Raw genomic sequence first — 10,431 nt, 5'->3', positions numbered from 1 at the left:
ATATTTGCATATGGTGTAGAGATTCTTGGGTTGTTGATTTTGAGTTTCACTGCACTATGATCTGAGAAGCTGCATGGTATAGTTTCAATTTTTTTGAAATTTTTTTTGAATCTGTTGAGGTTCCCTTTATGGCCTAGCATATGGTCAATCCTAGAGAATGTTCCATGTACTGGGGAGAAATATGTGAACTCTGTGGCTGTGGGGTGGAAGGTTCTGAAGATATCTATTAGGTCTATTTGGTCTATAGTGTCAATTAACTCTGTTGTTTCCTTGTTGAATTTCTGTCTGGTTGATCTGTCCATTGGTGAGAGTGGGGTGTTGAAGTCCCCTGTTACTATTGTATTTGAATCTATATCTCCCTTTAAATCCTTTAGTAATTTTTTCAAGCAGCCAGGCACCCTGTAATTAGGTGCGTATACATTTATAATAGTAATGTCTTCCTGTTGGATAGATCCTTTAATCATTATATAGTGCCTTTCTCTGTCTCTTTAATAGTTTTTATGTTAAAGTCTATTTTGTCTGATATCAGGATGGCCACACCAGCTCTTTTTTCATTTCTGTTAGTTTGGAGTATCTTTTTCCATCCTTTCACTTTCAGTCTGCATGCATCTTTGCTGATAAGGTGTGTCTCCAGAAGGCAGCATACAGATGCATTATCTTTCTTGATCCAATCAGCTAGTCTATGTCTTTTGGTAGTAGAATTAAGACCATTCACATTCAGTGTGATTACTGTTAAGTACTGTCCTTTCCCATTCATGTTTCCTGAACAAACTGTTTATGTATATAAATTGTGTATATAAATTTCCAATAAAATATACCAAATTAATATTTCCAAATAATTTTGTAATATTTTACAACAACTCATCTCCACCAGAAATTAGAACAATCAAAAAAGAATACTTAGAGAGCTTAAATTTATTTAGTTGGGGGCTGGTGGAGCAGCATAGTAGCTAAACATCAGCCTGCTGCACCAACATCCCGACTGCTCCTCTTGTGATACAGCTCCCTTCTTATGGCCTGGCAAAGCAGTAGAAGATGGCCCAAGTGGTTGGGCCCTTGCACCCATGTGGTAGACCCTGAGGAAGCTCCTGGCTCCTGGCCTCGGATTAGCCCAGCTCCAGCCGTTGCAACCATTTGAGGAGTAAACCAGCAGATAGAAGACCTTTCTCTCTGTCTCTCCCTGTCTCTGTCTGTAAACTACCTCTCAAACAAATAAATAAAATGTTTAAGAAAGAATATGTGTTTGGGAGCTGGTGTTGTGATGCAGCAAATTAAGCTGCCACTCAGGATGCCAGCATCCCATTGTGGAGTGTTGGTTTGAGTCTCAGGTGTTCCACTTCTGACCCAGCACACACCTAATGATTCTGGGAAGGCAGTGGAAAATTTCATAAATGCTTGGGCCACACCACCTATTTGGGAGAACAGGATGGAATTCCAGGGTCCTGGTTTCAACCTGTCCATGCTATTGCAGCCATGTAAAGAATGAACCAACAAGTATATAGCCTCTGTCTCCCTCTCTTTCTGTTGTTCTGTCTTTCAAATAAATAAATGGATAGATAAATAAATAAGTTATTTAAAAATGATGAATATATGTATTTATGCTCTGCTACATTATCGCAATAATCATCTTTTACTAATGTGGTTCTATGATGGATGTAAGAAAAAGATGCCAGTTTATTGATTTGAAGATGTTATTTCCAACATAAGGACATGCATTCTCCCGTGCAGTGTTTTTAGGAGAGCAAATAGAAGTTTGTCATAATGGGGGAGAAACATCTGACGGACAAGGAAGCATCTTGAAATTCAGGAAGATGTTCAGATGCCACTTTGAACCTCTGAGAGAGTTCAGCTCTACTCATTCTGCAACCTCACAACATATCTACAATTTCCTGCTTACCTATCTAACCTCAAATCTGTTGCCATTGAGTTGTTCATCCACATGGCTACATTATATGTATTCCTATGTATGTATTTATCAAACAGTTTAGTATCTGTTTATTATCGCTACATTGATGTCATTATATCTGCCTTAGAATGAAATAATTCTCTGAAAAAAAATAAATTTGTGTAAATTGGTATTTAAATCTCATAAAATTGAAATACCTTATTTGATGAGTATGTCATATAAATTAAGATAGAGGAGTCAGGGCTGTGGCATAGTGGGCTAAGCCTCCACTTGTGGTGCTGGATCCCATAAGGGTGCCGGTTCTAGTCCCGATGACTTCTCTCCTGATCCAGGTATCTGCTATGGCCTGGGAAAGCAGTAGAATATGTCCCAAGTACTTGCGCCCCTATATCTGCATTGTAGACCCAGAAGAATCTGCTGGCTCCTGGCTTTGGATCTTTGGAATGACCCAGCTCAAGACCTTTCTCTTTGTCTCTCCCTTTCTCTGTCTATAACTCTACCTCTCGAATAAATTATATATATATATATATATATATATATATATATGTAAATAACATAGAAATAGAGCATGTTGATGTATTACTTACACTTTTGGTGAATACATGAATAAAATGTGTCTATGTATTGAATTCCTATTTCTGTATGTTGAACAGAAATGTTTGCTGAGCTAAATTAAAATAATAATTCATGAATCATTTTCAAGCTCATGTTAAAGTTATTTTTGTTTATTTGAAACACAGAGTTACAGAGAAAGAGAAAGAGAGACAGAGAAAGAGATTTCCATCCACTGATTCACTTCCCAAATAGCCACAATTGCTGCGGCTGGGCTGAGCCAAAGCCAGGAGTCAGAGCTTCATCCAAATCTCCCACACTTTCTGCTGCTTTATGTGCAGGCCAGCCGCACCAGTTGAACAGAACCTGAAGGGGGGCATGGGAATGAAAAGAGGGACAAGGGCACAGAGAATGGAGCCAGTACAGCAAGGCTGATCAAGGCTCATTTATTCCAGTGTCTCAGTGATATTTATACATAACCAGCTGTAGCACAAGGCAACACAGAAGTTAGCAACATACACAAGCAACTTATCAGGCTTTCTGTAGCATAGTTATAACATAGTAAATTTTAGTAGAGTGTTCTTGTTTAATCATTCTCCTTCAACATGGGAGCATGTGACTTTCTCATCCCAGGAATTCCACAAGCCAAGATTGACCTTGACTTGTCTATGACTTGTCTATGGGCTGCCTACACTTTCCCAGGCCACTAGAAGGAAGCTGGATCAGAAGTGGAGCAGGCGAGACTCAAATTGTTGTCCATATGGGATGCCAATGTTACAGACTGCTGTTCAACCTGTTTTGCCACAATACCAGCCCTCATAGTTATTCTTTATTAAAAACATATTAATGGAAGAGCGGCAAGATGGCAGAATAGGAAGGGAGCACACTGATAGTCTTGGAAGAGACAGTTTAATAAAAGTGGAGATACTGCAGGTTCAAGGAAGAGTAGGGGAAGAAACAGCAGAGGAACTCTTCCAGAACTAGTGATTCACAGTGGACCTGTGTGGAGAGCATGGGAGCCCATGGTTCGGGACACCAGCAGCAGAATCAATGCACCAGCGCTGGAACACGAGGTGAGCTGAACCTCAATAGCCCAAGACACCGGCAGGCAAGCAGAAAGAGGAGACTAGAGGGAACGAGGCTTGAAACCCCGTGGGGAAAAGTTCACCAGGCTAACTATAAGAGAGAGGAAAAAAAAAGAAAAGTGACCAATACAGACACGAGTTTCTCTCCGCTCACCTCTCAAAGGTAAGCAAGACAAAGAGCAGGCGCCATTTTGCACATACGTCACAAGCTGGGCGACCTCAGGGCTGCACCCTCCCACAGCCAAGCAAAAAAACCTTACTCTGGGGGGGAGGGTGAAATAACAGGAGATTAGGACCTAGTGAATGTGTGGTGCTAATGAACTGAGACTGAAAAAAGAGATGGTGGGGGACAGAACTCACGGAATTCATGTGAGTACTCTCTAGAGCTACAATTCAGTAACCTTGGCAACCCAGTGGGAGACTGCAGAAGAATTTGAGCCCACACTGAGGGGTATGGTCCTTGGGAAAGATCTTCCGATCTCTGGCTCCTGTGGGTATATTAATCACCTGCTAACACCTCCAATTCCACTCAGCTATGAAGAATTACTTTCCTTTTGAATCAAAAAAAAAAAAAAAAAGAGAGAGAGAGAGAAAGAGAGAGAAAGAGATTTACCACGCCTAACCTGGGAGTGTCACCTTTGGCACACCCTTAACCCTGAGGAACCAAACAGAGTTCTCAGGCCACACCCATCTCAAGCCTCTAAGGCTCCATCAAAAGCAGACAGTCCACTTAATAGAGTCAGAGTATAACAAGAAAAAACACCACAGCGAGGGAAGAAGAATCCAAAAAAATATATCCACAATGCCAAGCAACAAATGCAGAAACCGAGGAAAGGAGAACAAGAAAGACATTATGACACCACCAAATGAACAAGACACCCAAGCCAAGTTTATGAAGATGATGAGATGGAAGAAATGCAAGATACGGATTTCAAAAAATTTATGATAAGAACAATTAGAAGTTTTGAAAAACAAATGCTTGAGCTACAGAAATCCTTACTGGACAGGATAGAAAATCTCCTTTGAGAAAATGAAATCTTAAGGAGGATTCAAAATGAAATGCAGAAACTAGTAGAACAGGAAAGTGTGATAGTGAAGAGAAATGAAAATGAAATGAAGACCTCAATACATCAAATGACAAACACATTTGAGAACCTTAAAAACAGAGTCAGTGAAACAGAAGAGAGAATATTGGACTTAGAAGACAGAACACAGGAAACTATACAGTCCAAACCAAAGAAAAGAAGAGGAAATTAGAAATCTAAAAAATATTGTTGGGAATCTATAGGATACTATTAAAAAACACATCATTAGGGTTCTAGGAGTTCCTCAAGGCATGGAGAGGGAGAAAGGATTAGAAGGCCTTTTTAGTGAGATACTTGCAGAGAACTTCCCAGGTTTGGAGAAGGACAGAGTCATCCTGGTATAGGAAGCTCATAGAACCCCTATAAACATGACCAAAAGAGATCCTCACCATGACACGTTGTAATCAAACTCACCACAGTGAAACATAAAGAAAAGATTCTAAAATGTGCAAGAGAGAAACGTCAGATTACTCTCAGAGGATCTCCAATTAGACTCACAGCAGACTTCTCATCAGAAACCGTACAAGCTAGAAGGGAATGGCGAGACATAGCCCAGGTACTAAGAGAGAAAAACTGCCAGCCCAGAATATTATATCCTGCAAAGCTCTCATTTGTGAATGAAGGTGAAATAAAGACCTTTCACAGCAACCAGAAATTGAAAGAATTTGTTGCCACTCATCCAGCCCTACAAAAGATGCTTAAAGATGTGTTACACACAGAAACACGGTCATCAATATGAAAGAAGGTAAAGAAAGGAAACCTCACAGCAAAAGATCACAGGAAGTGCAAAGCATATATTAGAAAATATCTTTGGCAAATGACAGGGCAAAGTTACTACTTATCAATGGTCACACTGAACGTTAATGGTCTGAACTGTCCAGTTAAAAGACACAGATTGGCTGATTGGGTTAAGGAACAAAACCCATCTATTTAATGCTTACAAGAAACACATCTTTCCAACCAAGATGCATACAGACTGAAAGTGAAAGGCTGGAAAAAGATATACCATGCCAACAGAAATGAAAAAAGAGGAGGTCTAGCCATCTTAATATCAGACAACATAGACTTTAACACAAAAACTGTTAAGAGAGACAAAGAGGGGCTCTATATAATGATTAAGGGATCAATTCAACAGGAAGATATAACAATTATCAATGTATATGCACCTAATTTCAGGGCACCTGTTTACTTAAAAGATTTGTTAAGGGACTTAAAGGGAGACTTAGAATCCAATACAATAATACTGGGGGACTTCAATACTCCACTCTCAGAGATAGACAGATCAACAGGACAGAAGATCAACAAGGAGACAGTAGATTTAAATGACACTATAGCCCAAATGGATCTAACAGATATCTACAGAACTTTTCATCCTACACATAAAGAATTTACATTCTTCTCAGCAGTACATGGAACCTTCTCTAGAACTGACCACATACTAGGCCATAAAGCAAGTCTCAGCAAATTTAAAAGAATTAGAATCATACCATGCAGCTTCTCAGACCATAAAAGAATGAAGTTGGAAATTAGCAACTCAGGAATCCCTACAGCACGTGCAAACACATGGAGATTGAGCAACATGCTCCTGAATGAACAATGGGTAATAGAAGGAATCAAAAGGGAAATCGAAAACTTTCTGCAAGTAAATGAGAATAACAGCACAACCTATTAAAACTTATGGGATACAGCAAAAGCAGTGTTAAGAGGAAAGTTTATATCAATAGGAGCCTACATCAAGAAATTGGAAAGGCACCAAATAAATGAGCTTTCAATTCATCTCTAGGATCTAGAAAATCTGCAACAAACCAGACCCAAATCTAGTAGGATAAGAGAAATAATTAAAATCAGAGAAGAAATCAACAGGATTGGATCAAAAAAAAATTACAAAATATCAGCCAAACGAGGAGCTGCTTCTTTGAAAAAAATAAAGAAAATTGACACCCTGTTGGCCCAACTAACTAAAAAAAGAAGAGAAAAGACCCAAATCAATAGGATCAGAGATGTAAAAGGAAACATAACAACAGACACCACAGAAATAAAAAGAATCACCAGAAATTACTACAAGGACTTGTATGCCAGCAAACAGGGAAATCTATCAGAAATGGACAGATTCCTGGACACATGCAACCTACCTAAATTGAACCAGGAAGACATAGAAAACCTAAACAGACCCATAACTGAGTCAGAAATTGGAACAGTAATAAAGGCCCTCCCAACAAAGAAAAGCCCAGGACCAGATGGATTCACTACTGAAATCTACCAGACATTTAAAGAAGAACTAACTTCAATTCTTCTCAAACTACCCAGAATAATCAAAAAAAGGGAATCCTCCCAAATTCTTTTCATGAAGCCAGCATCACCTTAATGCCTAAGCCGGAAAATGATGCAGCATTGAAAGAGAATTACAGACCAATATCCCTGATGAACATAGATGCAAAAATACTCAATAAAATTCTGGCCAATAGAATGCAACAACACATCAGAAAGATCATCCACCTAGACCAAGTGGGATTTATCCCTGGTATGCAGGGATGGTTCAGTGTTCACAAAACAATCAATGTGATACACCACATTAACAGACTGCAGAAGAAAAACCATATGATTCTCTCAATAGATGCAGAGAAAGCATTTGATAAAATACAACACCCTTTCATGATGAAAACTCTAAGCAAACTGGGTATGAAAGGAACATTCCTCAATACAATCAAAGCAATATATGAAAAACCCACAGCCAACATCCTATTGAATGGGGAAAAGTTGGAAGCATTTCCGCTGAGATCTGGTACCAGACAGGGATGCCCACTCTCACCACTGCTATTCAATATAGTTCTGGAAGTTTTAGCTAGAGCTATTAGACAAGAAAAAGAAATTAAAGGGATACAAATTGGGAAGGAAGAACTCAAACTATCCCTCTGTGCAGATGATATGATTATTTAGGGGATCCAAAGAACTCTACTAAGACTATTGGAAATTCATAGAAGAGTTTGGCAAAGTAGCAGGATATAAAATCAATGCACAAAAATCAACAGCCTTTGTATACACGGGCAATGCCATGGCTGAGAAAGAACTTCTAAGATCAATCCCATTCACAATAGCTACAAAAACAATCAAATACCTTGGAATAAACTTACCCAAGGACGTTAAAAGATCTCTACGATAAAAATTACAAAACCTCAAAGAAAGAAATAGAAGAGGATAGCAAACAATGGAAAAATCTTCCATGCTCATGGATTGGAAGAATCAATATCATTAAAATGTCCATTCTTCCAAAAGCAATTTACAGATTCAATGCAATACCAATCAAAATACCAAAGTCCTTCTTCTCAGATCTGGAAAACATGATGCTGAAATTCATATGGAGACACAGGAGACCTCGAATAACTAAAGCAATCTTGTACAACAAAAACAAAGCCGGAGGCATCACAATACCAGATTTCAGGACATACTACCGGGCAGTGGTTATCAAAACAGTGTGGTACTGGTACAGAAACAGATGGATAGACCAATGGAACAGAATAGAAACACCAGAAATCAATCCAAACATCTACAGCCAACTTATATTTGAACAAGGATCCAAAACAAATTCCTGGAGTAAGGACAGTCTATTCAATAAATGGTGCTGGGAAAATTGGATTTCCACATGCAGAAGCCTGAAGCAAGACCCGTACCTTTCACATTACACAAAATTTCACTCAACATGGATTAAAGACTTAAATCTACGACCTGAAACCATCAAATTATTAGAGAGCATTGGAGAAACCCTGCAAGATATAGGTACTGGCAAAGACTTCTTAGAAAAGACCCCAGAAGCACAGGCAGTCAAAGCCAAAATTAACTATTAGGATTGCATCAAATTGAGAAGTTTCTGTACTGCTAAAGAAACAGTCAAGAAAGTGAAGAGGCAACCGACAGAATGGGAAAAAATATTTGCAAACTACGGAACAGATAAAGGGTTGATAACAAGAATCTACAAAGAAATCTAGAAACTCCACAACATCAAAACAAACAACCCACTTAAGGGATGGGCCAAGGACCTAAATAGACATTTTTCAAAAGAAGAAATCCAAAGGGCCAACATACACATGAAAAAAAATGTTCAAGATCACTAGCAATCAGGGAAATGCAAATCAAAACCACAATGAGGTTCCATCTCATCCCAGTTAGAATGGCTCACATTCAGAAATCTACCAACTGTTGGTGGGAATGCAAACTGGTTAAGCCACTATGGAAGTCAGTCTGGAGATTCCTCAGAAACCTGAATATAATCCTACCATACAACCCAGCCATCCCACTCCTCAGAATTTACCCAAAGGAAATTAAATTGGGAAACAAAAAAGCTGTCTGCACATTAATGTTTATTGCACCTCAATTCACAATAGCTAAGACCTGGAACCAACCAAACTATCCATCAACAGTAAACTGAAGAAAGAAATTATGGGGCATGTACTCTATAGAATACTATACAGCAGTCAAAAATAATGAAACCCAGTCATTTGCAACAAGATGGAGGAATCTGGAAAACATTATGCTGAGTGAATTAAGCCAGTCCCAAAGGGACAAATATCATATGTTCTCCCTGATTGGCGACAACTAACTGAGCACCAAAGGGGAAACCTGTTGTAGTGAAATGGACACTATGAGAAACAGTGACTTGATCAGCCTTTGTCCTGACTGTCGATGTACAATGTAATACTTTATCCATTTTAGTATTTTTGTTTTGTTCTAGTACTGTTGGTTGAACTTTGTGATTAACATACAATTATTCTTAGGTGTTTAAATTTTAACTGAAAAGTGATCCCTGTTAAATCCAAGAGTGGGAAAAAGAGAGGGAGGAGATGTACAATTTGGGACATGCTCAATCGGACTTGCCCCAAATGGTGGAGTTAGAAACGTGCCAGGGGATTCCAATACAATCCCATCAAGGTGGCTTGTGCCAATACCATCTCACTAGTCAAAGTGATCAATTTCAGTTCACAATGGATGACTCTGATAGGTCTAAGTGTCAAAGGAATCACACAAACAAGACTAGTGTCTGCTAATACTAACTGATGGAATCAAAAAGGGAGAGAACGATGCATCATGGGAAGTGGGATACAAAGCAGACTCACAGAATGGTAGATGTCCTAAATAGCATTCTGGCCTTAAAATCAGCCCTTAAGCCATTCGGTAGTGGCTGAAGAGCCTATGTGAGTATTTTAAGCATGGAAAACCAAGACACTCTAGAAAAAAAAAAAAAAGACCTAAATGAAAGATCTCTGTGAGTGAGATCCCAGTGGAAGAACGGGGCCATCAAAGAAGGAGGTACCTTTCTCTGAAGGGAGGAGAGAACTTCCACTTTGACTATGACACTGTTGGAATAATATCGAAGTCAGCAAACTGAAAAGGCTTCCATAGTCTTGGCAACTCATGACTAGAGCCTAGGGAGATTACTGACGCTATAAACAAGAATGTCAAATTGTTAAGTCAACAACAGGAGTCACTGTGTACTTACTTCTCATGTCGGATCTGTCCTTAATGTGTTGTCCAATATAAAGCAATGCTATAACTAGTACTGAAACAGTATGCTTTGTTATTTAGTAATATCCATGAAGGAATAAATTTTAAAACATTCAGTATTTTTAATATAAGTACCTACTGATCAGCTTTTATAGAACATTGCCATGGTTAATTCAGGAGTCAAATGCTTCCTGAAGAGGCTGAAATTCAATTGGCCAGTTGGGTAAGCCAAGTGATACTCTCCTCAAGACATGATTCTCAAGGCATTAAAAAAAATAATAGATTGAAAAGACTGGAATACAAGAAG

The sequence above is a fragment of the Lepus europaeus genome, chromosome 9, assembly GCF_033115175.1.
Source record: "Lepus europaeus isolate LE1 chromosome 9, mLepTim1.pri, whole genome shotgun sequence".
Taxonomy (NCBI): domain Eukaryota; kingdom Metazoa; phylum Chordata; class Mammalia; order Lagomorpha; family Leporidae; genus Lepus; species Lepus europaeus.
The sequence above is the reverse complement of the archived record's forward strand: the minus strand, read 5'-3'. Positions refer to the sequence as shown.